Source organism: Schistocerca gregaria, unplaced genomic scaffold, assembly GCF_023897955.1.
Source record: "Schistocerca gregaria isolate iqSchGreg1 unplaced genomic scaffold, iqSchGreg1.2 ptg000066l, whole genome shotgun sequence".
Lineage (NCBI taxonomy): Eukaryota > Metazoa > Arthropoda > Insecta > Orthoptera > Acrididae > Schistocerca > Schistocerca gregaria.
Window position 1 is genome coordinate 13,252,077 of NW_026061707.1, and position 17,308 is coordinate 13,269,384.

Below are 17,308 nucleotides of genomic sequence, written 5' to 3' on the forward strand. Positions count from 1 at the left end.
GTAATTCAGACTGCCTCGTCCCACCTTATGCTGTACCGCTTTGGCAAATGCTTTATCGGCGCCATTCGCCTTAATCACATCTGAGAGTAATTCTTAAAAATACGCCTGTCGCTAATTGTTCGTCATCACAGGTACTGTTTGCTATACGGCCACGACGCGCAACTGATTTCCAAAATTCATCTTTCTCCTGTGAGGATGGAACTTACGACCCCTGGTTTATTAGACCAGTGCTCTACCACTGAGCTAAATAGGCGCGGCCTAGCGGTACTCTTGGGTACTTCGTCCTTACGGTCGTCTGCATCATCAGACTTTAGCTGACAACACTTCATATTACCGGCTAATATTTGCAGCTATGGCGACAAATTACTGCTTGGCTACACATCTGACACGTAACCGATGTGCTCTCCAAACAACAACACTTGCATTTCAGAACATGTCTTTCACACATGTCTACAAAATCACCTTCACCTTCAAATACAGTTTCCTTGCGACTGGCAGAGACGTAGGCAAAGTTTAATGTTGCTATTTCCATTAAATCTCGTTAATCAGAAAAACGGTAATTTACATCTGCAGCGGAACAAAATTCCGTTCCGCCCAGCGTCTGGCTCGAACCCACGACCCTGGGATTAAGAGTCTGACCCTCTACCGACCGAGCTAGCCGGCTACCTCGATGAATACCTGCCGGGTAGCACGTCACACAGTACTCGTTTGGGTTGGGTGGTCCCATACAGAATCTCTCCATGCTGCCTAATGTTTTCCTAACGTCACACTCGTCACGTACTTCACTTTTATGTCATAATCATTTCTGAGAGGCAAAGAAATTGCATGACAACAAGCAGAGCTAGTGGCTTCAAAATTAACACACATACTTTATGTGACTCAAAAGCCGAACGAGTTACTTTCCGACGTTGTTTAAGATGTGCAAGTGATAGTCAAAACTCGCTGTGTCGGCACCCTGCCGACCATTTCGCTAGTTAACACCGGTCTTGTTGTGTGTGTTTCAAGCTCAAGAGCATCTCCAAGCAAAAAATGGTCAACAGCAACATTCAGACGGTTTCGTACTGCTCAATTGCTACATTAAAAAGGTATGTTTCTTTTTCAGATCTGGAAATCACAAGCGTGACAGCATTCGAACCTGTAATTTTCAGATCCGAAGTCCGACGCCTTATCCACTAGGCCACACGGTCACTGACGACCAACATTTACATGTATACGACTCATCTCGAAACGCTCACACCCCTGAGGATTTGTGTTTTCGTTCTACACAGCCGCTGCCCCTTGCTCTTTCCCACCCATTCGTTACATTCAACCTCTGACGAGACCGACCAAATATAGACTGAGAAACAAGACCACACACTTTGTGCATTCGGAATCGAAGGCAGGGCGTCCCTCGCCGCATTTGCTACGATGGCCATTTGCTACTTCTGCAGAAGCGGCGGCGGCGACGACGACGACGACGACGACGACGACGACGACGACGACGACGAAGATCGCGAGAGGCTCTGAGATATGTGAGAAATACATCTATAAAATGTAATTCAGACTGCCTCGTCCCACCTTATGCTGTACCGCTTTGGCAAATGCTTTATCGGCGCCATTCGCCTTAATCACATCTGAGAGTAATTCTTAAAAAAACGCCTGTCGCTAATTGTTCGTCATCACAGGTACTGTTTGCTATACGGCCACGACGCGCAACTGATTTCCAAAATTCATCTTTCTCCTGTGAGGATGGAACTTACGACCACTGGTTTATTAGACCAGTGCTCTACCACTGAGCTAAAGAGGCGCGGCCTAGCGGTACTCTTGTGTACTTCGTCCTTACGGTCGTCTGCATCATCAGACTTTAGCTGACAACACTTCATATTACCGGCTAATATTTGCACCTATGGCGACAAATTACTGCTTGGCTACGCATCTGACACGTAACCGATGTGCTCTCCAAACAACAACACTTGCATTTCAGAACATGTCTTTCACACATGTCTACAAAATCACCTTCATCTTCAAATACAGTTTCCTTGCGACTGACAGAGACGTAGGCAAAGTTTAATGTTGCTATTTCCATTAAATCTCGTTAATTAGAAAAACGGTAATTTACATCTGCAGCGGAACAAAATTCCGTTCCGCCCAGCGTCTGGCTCGAACCCACGACCCTGGGATTAAGAGTCTGACCCTCTACCGACCGAGCTAGCCGGCTACCTCGATGAATACCTGCCGGGTAGCACGTCACACAGTACTCGTTTGGGTTGGGTGGTCCCATACAGAATCTGTCCATGCTGCCTAATGTTTTCCTAACGTCACACCCGTCACGTACTTCACTTTTATGTCATAATCATTTCTGAGAGGCAAAGAAATTGCATGACAACAAGCAGAGCTAGTGGCTTCAAAATTAACACACATACTTTATGTGACTCAAAAGCCGAACGAGTTACTTCCCGACGTTGTTTTAGATGTGCAAGTGATAGTCAAAACTCGCTGTGTCGGCACTCTGCCGACCATTTCGCTAGTTAACACCGGTCTTGCTGTGTGTGTTTGAAGCTCAAGAGCATCTCCAAGCAAAAAATGGTCAACAGCAACATTCAGACGGTTTCGTACTGCTCAATTGCTACATTAAAACGGTATGTTTCTTTTTCAGATCTGGAAAAACACAAGCGTGACAGCATTCGAACCTGTAATTTTCAGATCCGAAGTCCGACGCCTTATCCACTAGGCCACACGGTCACTGACGACCAACATTTACATGTATACGACTCATCTCGAAACGCTCACACCCCTGAGGATTTGTGTTTTCGTTCTACACAGCCGCTGCCCCTTGCTCTTTCCCACCCATTCGTTACACTCAACCTCTGACGAGACCGACCAAATATAGACTGAGAAACAAGACCACACACTTTGTGCATTCGGAATCGAAGGCAGGGCGTCCCTCGCCGCATTTGCTACGATGGCCATTTGCTACTTCTGCAGAAGCGGCGGCGGCGACGACGACGACGACGACGACGACGACGACGACGACGAAGATCGCGAGAGGCTCTGAGATATGTGAGAAATACATCTATAAAATGTAATTCAGACTGCCTCATCCCACCTTATGCTGTACCGCTTTGGCAAATGCTTTATCTGCGCCATTCGCCTTAATCGCATCTGAGAGTAATTCTTAAAAAAACGCCTGTCGCTAATTGTTCGTCATCACAGGTACTGTTTGCAATACGGCCACGACGCGCAACTGATTTCCAAAATTCGTCTTTCTCCTGTGAGGACGGAACTTACGACCCCTGGTTTATTACACCAGTGCTCTACCACTGAGCTAAAGAGGCGCGGCCTAGCGGTACTCTTGGGTACTTCGTCCTTACGGTCGTCTGCATCATCAGACTTTAGCTGACAACACTTCATATTACCGGCTAATATTTGCAGCTATGGCGACCCATTACTGCTTGGCTACACAACTGACACGTCCTTACGGTCGTCTGCATCATCAGACTTCAGCTGACAACACTTCATATTACCGGCTAATATTTGCAGCTATGGCGACCCATTACTGCTTGGCTACACATCTGACACGTAACCGATGTGCTCTCCAAACAACAACACTTGCATTTCAGAACATGTCTTTCACACATGTCTACAAAATCACCTTCACCTTCAAATACAGTTTCCTTGCGACTGACAGAGACGTAGGCAAAGTTTAAAGTTGCTATTTCCATTAAATATCGTTAATCAGAAAAACGGTAATTTACATCTGCAGCGGAAAAAAATTCCGTTCCGCCGAGCGTGCGGCTCGAACCCACGACCCTGGGAATAAGATTCTGACCCTCTACCGACTGAGCTAGCCGGCTACCGTGTTGTATTGCTTCCGGGTAGCCCGTCACACAGTACTCGTTTCGGTTGGGTGGTCCCATACAGTTTCTCTCCATGCTGCCTAATGTTTTCCTAACGTCACACTCGTCACGTACTTCACTTTTATGTCATAATCATTTCTGAGAGTTAAGAAATTGCATGACAACATATAGAGATAGTGGCGTCAAAATTAACACACATACTTTATGTGACTCAAAAGCCGAACGAGTTACTTTACGACCTTGTTTTAGATGTGCAAGTGCCAGTCAAAACTCGCGGTGCCGGCACTCTGCCGACCATTTCGCTAGTTAACACCGGTCTTGTTGTGTGTGTTTCAAGCTCAAGAGCATCTCCAAGCAAAAAATGGTCAACAGCAACATTCAGACGGTTTCGTACTGCTCAATTGCTACATTCAAACGGTATGTTTCTTTTTCAGAACTGGAAAAACTCGAGCATGAGAGCATTCGAACCTGTAATCTTCAGATCCGAAGTCCGACGCCTTATGCAATAGGTCACTGACGACAAACATTTACAAGTATACTACTCATCTCGAAACGCTCACACCCCTAAGGATTTGTGTTTTCGTTCTACACAGCCGCTGCCCCTTGCTCTTTCCCACCCATTCGTTACATTCAACCTCTTACGAGACCGATCAAATATAGACTGAGAAACAAGACCACACACTTTGTGCATTCTGAATCGAAGGCCGGGCGTCCCTCGCCGCATTTGCTACGATGGCCATTTGCTACTTCTGCAGAAGCAGCGACGACGACGACGACGACGACGACGACGACGACGACTATCGCGAGAGGCTCTGAGATATGTGAGAAATACATCTTTAAAATGTAATTCAGACTGCCTCGTCCCCCCTTATGCTGTACCGCTTTGGCAAATGCTTTATCTGCGCCATTCGCCTTAATCGCATCTGAGAGTAATACTTAAAAAACCGCCTGTTGCTAATTGTTCGTCATCACAGATACTGTTTGCTATACAGCCACGACGCGCAACTGATTTCCAAAATTCATCTTTCCCCTGTAAGGATGGAACTTACGACCCCTGGCTTATTAGACCAGTGCTCTACCACTGAGGTAAAGAGGCGCGGCCTAGCGGTAATTTTGGGTACTTCGTCATTACGGTCGTCTGCATCATCAGACTTCAGCTGACAACACTTCATATTACCGGCTAATATTTGCAGCTATGGCGACCCATTACTGCTTTGCTACGCATCTTACACGTAAATGGTCAACAGCAACTTTCAGACGGTTTCGTACTGCTCAATTGCTACATTAAAAGGGTATGTTTCTTTTTCAGAACTGGAAAAACACGAGCGTGACAGCATTCGAACCTGTAATCTTCAGATCCGAAGTCCGACGCCTTATCCATTACGCCACACGGTCACTGACGACAAACATTTACATGTATACGACTCATCTCGAAACGCTCACACCCCTGAGGATTTGTGGTTTCGTTCTACACAGCCGCTGCCCCTTGCTCTTTCCCACCCATTCGTTACATTCAACCTCTTACGAGACCGATCAAATATAGACTGAGAAACAAGACCACACACTTTGTGCATTCTGAATCGAAGGCCGGGCGTCCCTCGCCGCATTTGCTACGATCGCCATTTGCTACTCTCGCAGAAGCGGCGGCGGCGACGACGACGACGACGACGACCGCGAGAGGCTCTGAGATATGTGAGAAATACATCTATAAAATGTAATTCAGACTGCCTCGTCCCACCTTATGCTGTACCGCTTTGGCAAATGCTTTATCTGCGCCATTCGCCTTAATCACATCTGAGAGTAATTCTTAAAAAACGCCTGTTGCTAATTGTTCGTCATCACAGATACTGTTTGCTATACAGCCACGACGCGCAACTGATTTCCAAAATTCATCTTTCTCCTGTGAGGATGGAACTTACGACCCCTGTTTTATTAGACCAGTGCTCTACCACTGAGCTAAGGAGGCGCAGCCTAATGGTGCTGTTGGGTACTTCGTCCTTAAGTTCGTCTGCATCATCAGACTTCAGCTGACAACACTTCATATTACCGGCTAATATTTGCAGCTATGGCGCCCCATTACTGCTTTGCTACACATCTGAGACGTAAATGGTCAACAGCAACTTCCAGACGGTTTCGTACTGCTCAATTGCTACATTAAAACGTTATGTTTCTTTTTCAGAACTGGAAGAACACAAGCGTGACAGCATTCGAACCTGTAATCTTCAGATCCGAAGTCCGACGCCTTATCCATTAGGCCACACGGTCACTGACGACCAACATTTACATGTATACGACTCATCTCGAAACGCTCACACCCCTGAGGATTTGTGGTTTCGTTCTACACAGCCGCTGCCCCTTGCTCTTTCCCACCCATTCGTTACATTCAACCTCTGACGTGACCGACCAAATATAGACTGAGAAACAAGACCACACACTTTGTGCATTCGGAATCGAAGGCCGGGCGTCCCTCGCCGCATTTGCTACGATGGCCATTTGCTACTTCTGCAGAAGCAGCGACGACGACGACGACGACGACGACGACGACGACTATCGCGAGAGGCTCTGAGATATGTGAGAAATACATCTATAAAATGTAATTCAGACTGCCTCGTCCCCCCTTATGCTGTACCGCTTTGGCAAATGCTTTATCTGCGCCATTCGCCTTAATCACATCTGAGAGTAATACTTAAAAAACCGCCTGTTGCTAATTGTTCGTCATCACAGATACTGTTTGCTATACAGCCACGACGCGCAACTGATTTCCAAAATTCATCTTTCCCCTGTAAGGATGGAACTTACGACCCCTGGCTTATTAGACCAGTGCTCTACCACTGAGGTAAAGAGGCGCGGCCTAGCGGTAATTTTGGGTACTTCGTCATTACGGTCGTCTGCATCATCAGACTTCAGCTGACAACACTTCATATTACCGGCTAATATTTGCAGCTATGGCGACCCATTACTGCTTTGCTACGCATCTTACACGTAAATGGTCAACAGCAACTTTCAGACGGTTTCGTACTGCTCAATTGCTACATTAAAACGGTATGTTTCTTTTTCAGAACTGGAAAAACACGAGCGTGACAGCATTCGAACCTGTAATCTTCAGATCCGAAGTCCGACGCCTTATCCATTACGCCACACGGTCACTGACGACAAACATTTACATGTATACGACTCATCTCGAAACGCTCACACCCCTGAGGATTTGTGGTTTCGTTCTACACAGCCGCTGCCCCTTGCTCTTTCCCACCCATTCGTTACATTCAACCTCTTACGAGACCGATCAAATATAGACTGAGAAACAAGACCACACACTTTGTGCATTCTGAATCGAAGGCCGGGCGTCCCTCGCCGCATTTGCTACGATCGCCATTTGCTACTCTCGCAGAAGCGGCGGCGGCGACGACGACGACGACGACGACCGCGAGAGGCTCTGAGATATGTGAGAAATACATCTATAAAATGTAATTCAGACTGCCTCGTCCCACCTTATGCTGTACCGCTTTGGCAAATGCTTTATATGCGCCATTCGCCTTAATCACATCTGAGAGTAATTCTTAAAAAACGCCTGTTGCTAATTGTTCGTCATCACAGATACTGTTTGCTATACAGCCACGACGCGCAACTGATTTCCAAAATTCATCTTTCTCCTGTGAGGATGGAACTTACGACCCCTGTTTTATTAGACCAGTGCTCTACCACTGAGCTAAGGAGGCGCAGCCTAATGGTACTCTTGGGTACTTCGTCCTTAAGTTCGTCTGCATCATCAGACTTCAGCTGACAACACTTCATATTACCGGCTAATATTTGCAGCTATGGCGCCCCATTACTGCTTTGCTACACATCTGACACGTAAATGGTCAACAGCAACTTCCAGACGGTTTCGTACTGCTCAATTGCTACATTAAAACGTTATGTTTCTTTTTCAGAACTGGAAGAACACAAGCGTGACAGCATTCGAACCTGTAATCTTCAGATCCGAAGTCCGACGCCTTATCCATTAGGCCACACGGTCACTGACGACCAACATTTACATGTATACGACTCATCTCGAAACGCTCACACCCCTGAGGATTTGTGGTTTCGTTCTACACAGCCGCTGCCCCTTGCTCTTTCCCACCCATTCGTTACATTCAACCTCTGACGTGACCGACCAAATATAGACTGAGAAACAAGACCACACACTTTGTGCATTCGGAATCGAAGGCAGGGCGTCCCTCGCCGCATTTGCTACGATTGCCATTTGCTACTTCTGCAGAAGCGGCGGCGGCGGCGGCGGCGACGACGACGACGACGACGACGACGACAACGAATATCGTGAGAGGCTCTGAGATATGTGAGAAATACATCTATAAAATGTAATTCAGACTGCCTCGTCCCACCTTATGCTGTACCGCTTTGGCAAATGCTTTATCTGCGCCATTCGCCTTAATCGCATCTGAGAGTAATTCTTAAAAAAACGCCTGTCGCTAATTGTTCGTCATCACAGGTACTGTTTGCAATACGGCCACGACGCGCAACTGATTTCCAAAATTCATCTTTCTCCTGTGAGGATGGAACTTACGACCCCTGATTTATTACACCAGTGCTCTACCACTGAGCAAAAGAGGCGCGGCCTAGCGGTACTCTTGGGTACTTCGTCCTTACGGTCGTCTGCATCATCAGACTTTAGCTGAAAACACTTCATATTACCGGCTAATATTTGCAGCTATGGCGACAAATTACTGCTTGGCTACACATCTGACACGTAACCGATGTGCTCTCCAAACAACAACACTTGCATTTCAGAACATGTCTTTCACACAAGTCTACAAAATCACCTTCACCTTCAAATACAGTTTCCTTGCGACTGACAGAGACGTAGGCAAAGTTTAAAGTTGCTATTTCCATTAAATATCGTTAATCAGAAAAACGGTAATTTACATCTGCAGCGGAAAAAAATTCCGTTCCGCCGAGCGTGCGGCTCGAACCCACGACCCTGGGAATAAGATTCTGACCCTCTACCGACTGAGCTAGCCGGCTACCGTGTTGAATAGCTTCCGGGTAGCACGTCACACAGTACTCGTTTCGGTTGGGTGGTCCCATACAGTTTCTCTCCATGCTGCCTAATGTTTTCCTAACGTCACACTCGTCACGTACTTCGCTTTTATGTCATAATCATTTCTGAGAGTTAAGAAATTGCATGACAACATATAGAGCTAGTGGCGTCAAAATTAACACACATACTTTATGTGACTCAAAAGCCGAACGAGTTACTTTACGACCTTGTTTTAGATGTGCAAGTGCCAGTCAAAACTCGCGGTGCCGGCACTCTGCCGACCATTTCGCTAGTTAACACCGGTCTTGTTGTGTGTGTTTCAAGCTCAAGAGCATCTCCAAGCAAAAAATGGTCAACAGCAACATTCTGACGGTTTCGTACTGCTCAATTGCTACATTAAAACGGTATGTTTCTTTTTCAGAACTGGAAGAACACAAGCGTGACAGCATTCGAACCTGTAATCTTCAGATCCGAAGTCCGACGCCTTATCCATTAGGCCACACGGTCACTGACGACCAACATTTACATGTATACGACTCATCTCGAAACGCTCACACCCCTGAGGATTTGTGTTTTCGTTCTACACAGCCGCTGCCCCTTGCTCTTTCCCACCCATTCGTTACATTCAACCTCTGACGTGACCGACCAAATATAGACTGAGAAACAAGACCACACACTTTGTGCATTCGGAATCGAAGGCAGGGCGTCCCTCGCCGCATTTGCTACGATTGCCATTTGCTACTTCTGCAGAAGCGGCGGCGGCGACGACGACGACGACGACAACGAATATCGCGAGAGGCTCTGAGATATGTGAGAAATACATCTATAAAATGTAATTCAGACTGCCTCGTCCCCCCTTATGCTGTACCGCTTTGGCAAATGCTTTATCTGCGCCATTCGCCTTAATCGCATCTGAGAGTAATTCTTAAAAAAACGCCTGTCGCTAATTGTTCGTCATCACAGGTACTGTTTGCAATACGGCCACGACGCGCAACTGATTTCCAAAATTCATCTTTCTCCTGTGAGGATGGAACTTACGACCCCTGGTTTATTACACCGGTGCTCTACCACTGAGCTAAAGAGGCGCGGCCTAGCGGTACTCTTGGGTACTTCGTCCTTACGGTCGTCTGCATCTTCAGACTTTAGCTGACAACACTTCATATTACCGGCTAATATTTGCAGCTATGGCGACAAATTACTGCTTGGCTACACATCTTACACGTAACCGATGTGCTCTCCAAACAACAACACTTGCATTTCAGAACATGTCTTTCACACATGTCTACAAAATCACCTTCACCTTCAAATACAGTTCCCTTGCGACTGACAGAGACGTAGGCAAAGTTTAAAGTTGCTATTTCCATTAAATATCGTTAATCAGAAAAACGGTAATTTACATCTGCAGCGGAAAAAAATTCCGTTCCGCCGAGCGTGCGGCTCGAACCCACGACCCTGGGATTAAGATTCTGACCCTCTACCGACTGAGATAGCCGGCTACCATGTTGAATTGCTTCCGGGTAGCACGTCACACAGTACTCGTTTCGGTTGGGTGGTCCCATACAGTTTCTCTCCATGCTGCCTAATGTTTTCCTAACGTCACACTCGTCACGTACTTCACTTTTATGTCATAATCATTTCTGAGAGTTAAGAAATTGCATGACAACATATAGAGCTAGTGGCGTCAAAATTAACACACATACTTTATGTGACTCAAAAGCCGAACGAGTTACTTTACGACCTTGTTTTAGATGTGCAAGTGCCAGTCAAAACTCGCGGTGCCGGCAGTCAGCCGACCATTTCGCTAGTTAACACCGGTCTTGTTGTGTGTGTTTCAAGCTCAAGAGCATCTCCAAGCAAAAAATGGTCAACAGCAACATTCAGACGGTTTCGTACTGCTCAATTGCTACATTAAAACGGTATGTTTCTTTTTCAGAACTGGAAAAACTCGAGCATGAGAGCATTCGAACCTGTAATCTTCAGATCCGAAGTCCGACGCCTTATGCAATAGGTCACTGACGACAAACATTTACAAGTATACTACTCATCTGGAAACGCTCACACCCCTAAGGATTTGTGTTTTCGTTCTACACAGCCGCTGCCCCTTGCTCTTTCCCACCCATTCGTTACATTCAACCTCTTACGAGACCGATCAAATATAGACTGAGAAACAAGACCACACACTTTGTGCATTCTGAATCGAAGGCCGGGCGTCCCTCGCCGCATTTGCTACGATGGCCATTTGCTACTTCTGCAGAAGCAGCGACGACGACGACGACGACGACGACGACGACAACGAATATCGCGAGAGGCTCTGAGATATGTGAGAAATACATCTATAAAATGTAATTCAGACTGCCTCGTCCCCCCTTATGCTGTACCGCTTTGGCAAATGCTTTATCTGCGCCATTCGCCTTAATCACATCTGAGAGTAATTCTTAAAAAAACGCCTGTTGCTAATTGTTCGTCATCACAGATACTGTTTGCTATACAGCCATGACGCGCAACTGATTTCCAAAATTCATCTTTCTCCTGTGAGGATGGAACTTACGACCCCTGTTTTATTAGACCAGTGCTCTACCACTGAGCTAAGGAGGCGCGGCCTAATGGTACTCTTGGGTACTTCGTCCTTACGGTCGTCTGCATCATCAGACTTCAGCTGACAACACTTCATATTATCGGCTAATATTTGCAGCTATGGCGACCCATTACTACTTGGCTACACATCTGACACGTAGCCGATGTGCTCTCCAAACAACAACACTTGCATTTCAGAACATGTCTTTCACACATGTCTCCAAATCACCTTCACCTTCAAATACAGTTTCCTTGCGACTGACAGAGACGTAGGCAAAGTTTAAAGTTGCTATTTCCATTAAATATCGTTAATCAGAAAAACGGTAATTTACATCTGCAGCGGAACAAAATTCCGTTCCGCTGAGCATGCGGCTCGAACCCACGACCCTGGGATTAAGATTCTGACCCTCTACCAACTGAGCTAGCCGGCTACCATGTTGAACAGCTTCCGGGTAGCACGTCACACAGTACTCGTTTCGGTTGGGTGGTCCCATACAGTTTCTCTCCATTCTGCCTAATGTTTTCCTAACGTCACACACGTCACGTACTTCACTTTTATGTCATAATCATTTCTGAGAGTTAAGAAATTGCATGACAACATATAGAGCTAGTGGCGTCAAAATTAACACACATACTTTATGTGACTCAAAAGCCGAACGAGTTACTTTACGACCTTGTTTTAGATGTGCAAGTGCCAGTCAAAACTCGCGGTGCCGGCACTCTGCCGACCATTTCGCTAGTTAACACCGGTCTTGTTGTGTGTGTTTCAAGCTCAAGAGCATCTCCAAGCAAAAAATGGTCAACAGCAACATTCAGACGGTTTCGTACTGCTCAATTGCTACATTAAAACGGTATGTTTCTTTTTCAGAACTGGAAAAACTCGAGCATGAGAGCATTCGAACCTGTAATCTTCAGATCCGAAGTCCGACGCCTTATGCAATATGTCACTGACGACAAACATTTACAACTATACTACTCATCTCGAAACGCTCACACCCCTGAGGATTTGTGGTTTCGTCCTACACAGCCGCTGCCCCTTGCTCTTTCCCACCCATTCGTTACATTCAACCTCTTACGAGACTGATCAAATATAGACTGAGAAACAAGACCACACACTCTGTGCATTCGGAATCGAAGGCAGGGCGTCCCTCGCCGCATTTGCTACGATGGCCATTTGCTACTTCTGCAGAAGCAGCGACGACGACGACGACGACGACGACGACGACAACGAATATCGCGAGAGGCTCTGAGATATGTGAGAAATACATCTATAAAATGTAATTCAGACTGCCTCGTCCCCCCTTATGCTGTACCGCTTTGGCAAATGCTTTATCTGCGCCATTCGCCTTAATCACATCTGAGAGTAATTCTTAAAAAAACGCCTGTTGCTAATTGTTCGTCATCACAGATACTGTTTGCTATACAGCCACGACGCGCAACTGATTTCCAAAATTCATCTTTCTCCTGTAAGGATGGAACTTACGACCCCTGGCTTATTAGACCAGTGCTCTACCACTGAGGTAAAGAGGCGCGGCCTAGCGGTAATTTTGAGTACTTCGTCATTACGGTCGTCTGCATCATCAGACTTCAGCTGACAACACTTCATATTACCGGCTAATATTTGCAGCTATGGCGACAAATTACTGCTTGGCTACACATCTGACACGTAACCGATGTGCTCTCCAAACAACAACACTTGCATTTCAGAACATGTCTTTCACACATGTCTACAAAATCACCTTCACCTTCAAATACAGTTTCCTTGCGACTGACAGAGACGTAGGCAAAGTTTAAAGTTGCTATTTCCATTAAATATCGTTAATCAGAAAAACGGTAATTTACATCTGCAGCGGAAAAAAATTCCGTTCCGCCGAGCGTGCGGCTCGAACCCACGACCCTGGGATTAAGATTCTGACCCTCTACCGACTGAGCTAGCCGGCTACCGTGTTGAATACACTCCTGGAAATTGAAATAAGAACACCGTGAATTCATTGTCCCAGGAAGGGGAAACTTTATTGACACTTTCCTGGGGTCAGATACATCACATGATCACACTGACAGAACCACAGGCACATAGACACAGGCAATAGAGCATACACAATGTCGGCACTAGTACAGTGTATATCCACCTTTCGCAGCAATGCAGGCTGCTATTCTCCCATGGAGACGATCGTAGAGATGCTGGATGTAGTCCTGTGGAACGGCCTGCCATGCCATTTCCACCTGGCGCCTCAGGTGGACCAGCGTTCGTGCTGGACATGCAGACCGCGTGAGACGACGCTTCATCCAGTCCCAAACATGCTCAATGGGGGACAGATCCGGAGATCTTGCTGGCCAGGGTACTTGACTTACACCTTCTAGAGCACGTTGGGTGGCACGGGATACATGCGGACGTGCATTGTCCTGTTGGAACAGCAAGTTCCCTTGCCAGTCTAGGAATGGTAGAACGATGGGTTCGATGAGGGTTTGGATGTACCGTGCACTATTCAGTGTCCCCTCGACGATTACCAGAGGTGTACGGCCAGTGTAGGAGATCGCTCCCCACACCATGATGCCGGGTGTTGGCCCTGTGTGCCTCGTTCGTATGCAGTCCTAATTGTGGCGCTCACCTGCACGGCGCCAAACACGCATACGGCCATCATGGGCACCAAGGCAGAAGCGACTCTCATCGCTGAAGACGACACGTCTCCATTCGTCCCTCCATTCACGCCTGTCGCGACACCACTGGAGGCGGGCTGCACGATGTTGGGGTGTGAGCGGAAGACGGCCTAACGGTGTGCGGGACCGTAGTCCAGCTTCATGGAGACGGTTGCGAATGGTCCTCGCCGATACCCCAGGAGCAACAGTTTCCCTAATTTGCTGGGAAGTGGCGGTGCGGTCCCCTATGGCACTGCGTAGGATCCTACGGTCTTGGCGTGCATCCGTGCGTCGCTGCGGTCCGGTCCCAGGTCGACGAGCACATGCACCTTCCGCCGACCACTGGCGACAACATCGATGTACTGTGGAGCCCTCACGCCCCACGTGTTGAGCAATTCGGTGGTACGTCCACCCGGCCTCCCGCATGCCCACTATACGCCCTCGCTCAAAGTCCGTCAACTGCACATACGGTTCACGTCCACACTGTCGCGGCATGCTACCAGTGTTAAAGACTGCGATGGAGCTCCGTATGCCACGGCAAACTGGCTGACACTGACGGTGGCGGTGCACAAATACTGCGCAGCTAGCGCCATTCGACGGCCAACACCGCGGTTCCTGGTGTGTCCGCTGTGCCGTGCGTGTGATCATTGCTTGTACAGCCCTCTCGCAGTGTCCGGAGCAAGTATGGTGGGTCTGACACACCTGTGTCAATATGTTCTTTTTTCCATTTCCAGGAGTGTAGCTTCCGGGTAGCACGTCACACAGTACTCGTTTCGGTTGGGTGGTCCCATACAGTTTCTCTCCATGCTGCCTAATGTTTTCCTAACGTCACACTCGTCACGTACTTCACTTTTATGTCATAATCATTTCTGAGAGTTAAGAAATTGCATGACAACATATAGAGCTAGTGGCGTCAAAATTAACACACATACTTTATGTGACTCAAAAGCCGAACGAGTTACTTTACGACCTTGTTTTAGATGTGCAAGTGCCAGTCAAAACTCGCGGTGCCGGCACTCTGCCGAACATTTCGCTAGTTAACACCGGTCTTGTTGTGTGTGTTTCAAGCTCAAGAGCATCTCCAAGCAAAAAATGGTCAACAGCAACATTCTGACGGTTTCGTACTGCTCAATAGCTACATTAAAACGGTATGTTTCTTTTTCAGAACTGGAAAAACTCGAGCATGAGAGCATTCGAACCTGTAATCTTCAGATCCGAAGTCCGACGCCTTATGCAATAGGTCACTGACGACAAACATTTACAACTATACTACTCATCTAGAAACGCTCACACCCCTGAGGATTTGTGGTTTCGTTCTACACAGCCGCTGCCCCTTGCTCTTTCCCACCCATTCGTTACATTCAACCTCTTACGAGACCGATCAAATATAGACTGAGAAACAAGACCACACACTTTGTGCATTCGGAATCGAAGGCCGGGCGTCCCTCGCCGCATTTGCTACGATCGCCATTTGCTACTCTCGCAGAAGCGGCGGCGGCGACGACGACGACGACGACGACCGCGAGAGGCTCTGAGATATGTGAGAAATACATCTATAAAATGTAATTCAGACTGCCTCGTCCCACCTTATGCTGTACCGCTTTGGCAAATGCTTTATCTGCGCCATTCGCCTTAATCACATCTGAGAGTAATTCTTAAAAAACGCCTGTTGCTAATTGTTCGTCATCACAGATACTGTTTGCTATACAGCCACGACGCGCAACTGATTTCCAAAATTCATCTTTCTCCTGTGAGGATGGAACTTACGACCCCTGTTTTATTAGACCAGTGCTCTACCACTGAGCTAAGGAGGCGCAGCCTAATGGTACTCTTGGGTACTTCGTCCTTAAGTTCGTCTGCATCATCAGACTTCAGCTGACAACACTTCATATTACCGGCTAATATTTGCAGCTATGGCGCCCCATTACTGCTTTGCTACACATCTGACACGTAAATGGTCAACAGCAACTTCCAGACGGTTTCGTACTGCTCAATTGCTACATTAAAACGTTATGTTTCTTTTTCAGAACTGGAAGAACACAAGCGTGACAGCATTCGAACCTGTAATCTTCAGATCCGAAGTCCGACGCCTTATCCATTAGGCCACACGGTCACTGACGACCAACATTTACATGTATACGACTCATCTCGAAACGCTCACACCCCTGAGGATTTGTGGTTTCGTTCTACACAGCCGCTGCCCCTTGCTCTTTCCCACCCATTCGTTACATTCAACCTCTGACGTGACCGACCAAATATAGACTGAGAAACAAGACCACACACTTTGTGCATTCGGAATCGAAGGCCGGGCGTCCCTCGCCGCATTTGCTACGATGGCCATTTGCTACTTCTGCAGAAGCAGCGACGACGACGACGACGACTATCGCGAGAGGCTCTGAGATATGTGAGAAATACATCTATAAAATGTAATTCAGACTGCCTCGTCCCCCCTTATGCTGTACCGCTTTGGCAAATGCTTTATCTGCGCCATTCGCCTTAATCACATCTGAGAGTCATTCTTAAAAAAACGCCTGTTGCTAATTGTTCGTCATCACAGATACTGTTTGCTATACAGCCACGACGTGCAACTGATTTCCAAAATTCATCTTTCTCCTGTAAGGATGGAACTTACGACCCCTGGCTTATTAGACCAGTGCTCTACCACTGAGGTAAAGAGGCGCGGCCTAGCGGTAATTTTGGGTACTTCGTCCTTACGGTCGTCTGCATCATCAGACTTCAGCTGACAACACTTCATATTACCGGCTAATATTTGCAACTATGGCGACCCATTACTGCTTTGCTACACATCTGACACGTAAATGGTCAACAGCAACTTTCAGACGGTTTCGTACTGCTCAATTGCTACATTAAAACGGTATGTTTCTTTTTCAGAACTGGAAAAACACGAGCGTGACAGCATTCGAACCTGTAATCTTCAGATCCGAAGTCCGACGCCTTATCCATTACGCCACACGGTCACTGACGACCAACATTTACATGTATACAACTCATCTCGAAACGCTCACACCCCTGAGGATTTGTGGTTTCGTTCTACACAGCCGCTGCCCCTTGCTCTTTCCCACCCATTCGTTACATTCAACCTCTTACGAGACCGATCAAATATAGACTGAGAAACAAGACCACACACTTTGTGCATTCTGAATCGAAGGCCGGGCGTCCCTCGCCGCATTTGCTACGATCGCCATTTGCTACTTCTGCAGAA

General features: G+C 47.2%; 1 non-coding gene across 1 annotated transcript; it reads right to left on the reverse strand.

Moving 5' to 3' along the window:
• Positions 1 to 1,714: 1,714 nt before the first annotated feature.
• Trnai-aau (transfer RNA isoleucine (anticodon AAU)) lies at positions 1,715 to 1,786 on the reverse strand. Its single transcript has one exon. It is a non-coding gene; the product is annotated as a tRNA-Ile (tRNA).
• Between the last annotated feature and the right edge of the window lie 15,522 nt (positions 1,787 to 17,308).